The sequence below is a fragment of the Gracilinanus agilis genome, chromosome 3 (genome assembly GCF_016433145.1).
Source record: "Gracilinanus agilis isolate LMUSP501 chromosome 3, AgileGrace, whole genome shotgun sequence".
Classification (NCBI taxonomy): domain Eukaryota; kingdom Metazoa; phylum Chordata; class Mammalia; order Didelphimorphia; family Didelphidae; genus Gracilinanus; species Gracilinanus agilis.
The window spans coordinates 61,876,711-61,882,247 of NC_058132.1; positions in this window are offsets into that span (position 1 = coordinate 61,876,711).

Below are 5,537 nucleotides of genomic sequence, written 5' to 3' on the forward strand. Positions count from 1 at the left end.
TCTCTCTCTCTCTCTCTCTCTCTCTCTCTCTCTCTCTCTCTCTCTCTCCCTCCCTCCCCTCCTCCCTCCTTCCTTCCCTCTTTTGCTTTCTTTCCCCTTATCTTCTGTCTTAGTATCAGTACTGTTTATGGCTCCAAGAAGAGCAGTAAGGGCTAGACAATGGGAGTTAAGTGACTTACCCAGGGTCACACAGGAAGATTCTTAAATCACATTTGAACCCAGGACCTCCCATTTCTAGACCTGGCTTTTCACTCTATGAAGCTGCCTAGCCACCCCCAGAAATGTAAAGACATCTTTAAAAGATTAGGAACTCATAAATGCATATAAGGCACTATAAACACCCCATAGAAGAAAAAGAAAAAATTCAGACTTCTCTGGTCCAAAAAGAGGGTCAAAACATTTTACGCAAATTTTCTAGGTGGTGGGGGTGCCACACTTCTTACTCATGTGATATGGAAGGGATACTTGTAATTGGGAAATGTGTAACAAAATTTTAAAATATTTTAAAAGATAGTCTAAAAACAAATGGGGTGATAGATGAATGAGTGAATAAATAAAAAAAAAACATTTATGACCACTCCAGACATTGTGCTAAGTTCTGGGAACACAGATACAAAAAGCAGGACAGTCTCTGCCCTTGAGGATCTTACATCCTAATAAAGGAAGAAAACATATATAGGAAATTAGTAGCCAGAGAGGGGTTTGGGGTCTGGAAATGACAGGGATGAGGAGGAGAATTGTAGGACAATTGACCATCCTTCCTGGGAATGGCAAATTCCAATGTTAAAACACTTGTAGAACTTAGAGGTGAAAAGAGGTTTGCCAGACTCCAGGTCATGCCAGAAAGATGAGCAAGCAGGCAGGACAGAGGATATGGGACAGGGGAGACTTGGGGAGCCCAGGGCAGGAGTGCTCCAGTGGGGGGGCAGAGGGAGAACATAGCAGCATAGCAGACACAAATGAAAATCCAGCAAAGGAACTGGCACAAGTAGGTTTGGAGATATCCTTTCTTCATAACCCTTATTTTCTGTCCCAATACCAACTCTAAGACAGAAGGACAAGGGCTGTGGCAAACAGGGTGAAGTGACTTGACCACAGTCACCCAGCTGAGACGTGTCTGAGGCCAGATTTACACCCAGGACCTCCCTTCTCCAGACTGGGCACTCTTTCCCTTGGGCCACCCAACTGCTCCTTCCCAGTATTCTCTAGAGCAGTGGTTCCCAAACTTTTTTGGCCTACAGCCCCCTTTCCAGAAAAAATATTACTTAGCGCCCTGGAAATTAATTTTTTTTTAATTTTAATAGCAATTAATAGGAAAGATAAATGCACCTGTGACCATCACCGCCCCCCTGGATCGCTGCAGCACCCACTTTGGGAATCACTGCTCTAAAAGATCTGGTGTGTCCCTATTTCTAGGTTACTCATTTGTAGGATATTTTGGAGATAACCACAGGCTAAACTGGTTCAGGTGCAGCGTGTCACCATCCCGACTCCCAGATGGGCGCCCAGAGACACAGAGGTGCCCTGTGGCCCCCAGGCATGTCCTCTCTAGGCCAGGACCAGCCATACCCCAGGGCTTTGCCAGGAAGGCAGTTCTAGCTAAGGTAGTAAGTTGGGGGGGGGGGCAGATTCTAAAGAACTGAGAAGGGAGAAGCAGCCACTAGAGACACAGCTGCGGCTTTGTATGTACCCATGTCTGCTATGCCCTGCCTTTTGGGTTCCCTGACTTCATTGGAAGCTTGGCTGAAACCCTCCCTTCTGTAAGAAGCCTTTCCTCTGAGATGACCTTCCCTCTGCTTTGTCTAGGGACGGCTAGGTGGTGCCATCATACACAGAACAGGCTCTTCCTGGGTTCAAAACCAGCCACAGACACCAGCTGGGGGACCCTGGGCAAGTCACTGAACCCTATTGGCCTCAGTTTCCTCATCAAAGAAAAGGCAAACCACCCATGTCTTTGCTCTGTGACCCTGGGTAAGTCACTTCACCCCCATTGCCTAGCCCTTACCGCTCTTCTGCGGTACTAATTGGAACTAATACTCAGTTTTGAGTCTAAGATGGAAGATCAGGGTTTTTAAAAAAAACAAAAAACAATTAAAAAAAATTTGACACCCCCCCCTTTTTTATTACCACCATTCATAAAGTAAGCTTATGTCCCTTCACAGTCACACAGCTTGCTTTAAACCAAAATGGGTAACGATGAATAATATTAATAATATTTATATAGCACTGTAAGATTAAAAATTAATATCCAATTACTCCATGTGTTATAATTTTATAAGGTTTATTAATAATAACTAAAATAAAAAGCTAGAGTAACGGGGGGCAGCTGGGTAGCTCAGTGGAGTGAGAGTCAGGCCTAGAGACGGGAGGTCCTAGGTTCAAATCTGACCTCAGCCACTTCCCAGCTGTGTGACCCTGGGCAAGTCACTTGATCCCCATTGCCCACCCTTACCAATCTTCCACCTATGAGACAATACACCGAAGTACAAGGGTTTAAAAAATTAAAAAAAAAAAAAAGCTAGAGTAAGAAAGGTACTAACCAGCCGTGGTTGCAAGAGAAGAAGCAGGAGGCAGAGTTACACCAAACTATATACAATATGCAAGCACGCAAGGTGGGGACGAAAGAGGAAAGGGATGCTGGGAGATGTAGTTCAAAAGTACAAGATTTTCTAATTATACAGCACCTACTATATGCTAAGGACTAAGTGCTTTACAGTTATTAAATTATGTAACAACCCTGGGAGGTAGGTGATATTATCCCATTTTACAGATGAAGAAACTGAGGCAAACATTAAGTGACTTGCCTAGGGTTATACTATCATTATTAAAATATTTTAATAATATTATATTTCATTTAATATTTTATTTAATCTATATTTGGTGATTATAATTTTAATAATTATATATTAAATTGAATAATATTGAAATAGTATTAAAATTTGAACTCGGGTCTTCCTGACTCCATGCCTAGTACTCTAGCCACTGTACCACCTGGCTGCCCCAAATTTATTATTGATAAACTCACCCAAACAAATACATTCAAGTCATTCGTCTCCAATAGACTCATCCTCCTGGGAATCTGCACACTCGGGTATTTGTCTTCCAAAATGTTTTTCAGACTCCGTTTTTAGAACAGACTTATCTAAGCCACGCGGCGTCGTGTTACTTGGTTTTGCCAGAAATGGTATTACGGGTGATTTTGATCACTCCTCAGATCCATTCCATCTTCTCAGGGAAGAGATTTTCTGCTGATCAAAGTTACAACAGCATTTCCATCAATGGAAGCCTGATGGGAACAAAGATATCTTCCCAAGACACCTGATTAAGGAGGGGAACAAATCATTCAACAGACATTCATTAATTACTTACTAAACATACTAAATGCTGGGAATTAGAAGGAGAGAACAAAATTCTGTCCTTGGGGATGTCCAAGAGTATAGCATGGAGAGCAGAATTTTTTGATATTAAACACGTCTTCTAAAAAGCAATATTTAAGAAGTCCCCTGTTTAATTGTAGGTGACTTACCCACATTTCCTGGCCAAAAATAACAGTTAAACAAAATATTAAAATCTTAAAATGAAACCTAAATGTCCTTCAAAGGACAGGATTGTGAATTAAAAGTCCCATAACTTCTCTTCAGATTTTTTTTTATTTTTTAAATTTCAAGAATTTATTTTCTCACAACTTCTTATTTTAAATATTAAATGTTTTTAAATTTTTTATTGTTTTAAATTAAATTAAATTTATTTTATTTTTCATTATTTATTTTATTTTTTAATTTTCATAACTTCTTTCAAAGGCAAAAGGAAAAGTACACATTTAGATCAAACCACCAGAGGGAGCATGCTGGATTTAATGAATCCCAAAACTATATGGTCTCATTGAATGGCTCCTATTTCTTTAGGTCTTCTGAATCTCTCTCAATTCCACATTAAAGGTAGTCTTGAGGTCGCATTTTTTTTCTTATATTTTATTTATAGAGTATATCTGATATACTCTGTTGTTTTTTGTTGTTGTTTTTTTGCTTTTTTTTGGTGGGGGATGCTGGATATAGCAGCTTTTCCTTTGGCAAAAGTTTTTTCTTTCATAAAAAAATGTGATCTTAATTTTTAAAATTGTTAAATTTTTTAAAAATTGAAAAAAAAAAAAAGATGTGAACTTGGCCTCCCCAAAGGCCAGTAGCATGAGTACTGAAGTAGATTTTACCAGACAGCAAAGGTTTTCAGGATAGATTGCATTAGCCATCCCTGGGCTTGCCATCTCAGAATAAATTCATCAGCACAAAGTTAGCTCTCAGGCCGCAAAGATCCATGAAACAAATACAGTACATCAGCGTTCCTTGTCAATGTCTCTGGCACATGATTCGAGAGCACGCCATTTGGCAGAAAAGCGTGGGGTGCGACGTGTTCTGATGCTAGATAAATCTTACCAGGAAAGGAGACGAGATTCCTTACTAGATTTAGGCCTTTATAGATGAAAGAAAGACACTCATTTGCTTTTAAAGAATATGCTCTGGGGGCAAGAAATTGTTTTGTAATACATTCTGTTTTGTCCTACTTTGGTCCTATTTTAATATTAAAATAGTTGAGATTTTTCTTTTTAGGAGCATGAAAACAAATCTTTAATTTTCATTTTTATCTCCAAATATATGTGTATATATATATATGTATGTATGTATATATATGTTCATAGTTTTAAGTAGACACAGAATCAATTTTGAAGAAATTTGCTTTTATCATAGAAACAGATGAATCAACCTCAAAGTGTCCTACTGTTTAGAAAAGTCTATATGTGACCCAAAATATTGCTCTGTGGTCTGGTTGGTCACAGAATCTGGGATTCCACTCTTTTTTTTGCTTGCAGAGTAGTGATAAGGCTTAGGATTGACCTTGAAACAACAAGTAATAAAGGTTTGGGGGAAAGAGGGAACACTGTAGAATAGCCCTTTTCCCCTCTCTTTATATGTCTATATTTTGGAAAAAAAAGATACCTGCAGGGGCAAATAGGTAGCACAGTGGATACAGTGCCAGGCCTGGAATCAGGAAGTCTCTTCTTCCTCAGTTCAAATCCCTTCTCACACTTATTGGCACCTGGGCAAGTCACTTCACCCCATTCACCTCAGTTTCCTCATCTATCAAATGAGGTAGAGAAGGAAATAAAAAAAACCACCCAGTACCTTTGCCAAGAAAACCCTAGATGAGGTCACAAAGAGTCAGACAAGATTGAAATGACTGAACAAGAATGCCCTAAAAAAGCATACAATTAAGAGAGATGATCTTTTTACTCCCAGTGGCCCCTCTAGCACAGGATCCCATAGAGGTCCAGGAAATTTTTCCAGGTCCTTTATCCCAAAGAACATTCAAAATTCCCCTATGGATCATTAGTACTTCCAGGGCAAATCAAATTGAATTGCAAACTCACTCATCAGAACAAGAAGCAAAGTGGATTCAGTTAGAGAAATAGAAAACAAAGTCAATTGTTTGTGCATTTAAGGCACAGATATTCTTACCCTAAAAAGTTAGAAGACGGTTTTGTT